Source organism: Eimeria acervulina, genomic scaffold, assembly GCF_000499425.1.
Source record: "Eimeria acervulina Houghton genomic scaffold, Eah_scaff849, whole genome shotgun sequence".
NCBI lineage: Eukaryota > Apicomplexa > Conoidasida > Eucoccidiorida > Eimeriidae > Eimeria > Eimeria acervulina.
Window position 1 is genome coordinate 10,765 of NW_013549562.1, and position 252 is coordinate 11,016.

Consider the following 252-nt stretch of genomic DNA (forward strand, 5'->3'; position numbering starts at 1 on the left):
GCACACAACCCCGGCAGCAGCAGCGGCAGCAGCAGCAGGAGTGGCAGCAGCAGCAGCAGGAGTGGCGGCAGCAGCAGCGGCAGCGGAGGCCCTGCTGCTCTGCTTCGTGTAGCAGATGCTGCTGCTGCTGTTCTCCCTTAGAGGCTAACGCTTCTGCCTTTTACTGCAGCGCCTCCTCAGCATAATCGGCTGAAAGGTATTATGCAGCAGCAAGCTCAGCAGCAGCACCCACACTATGACTGCAGCAGCGGG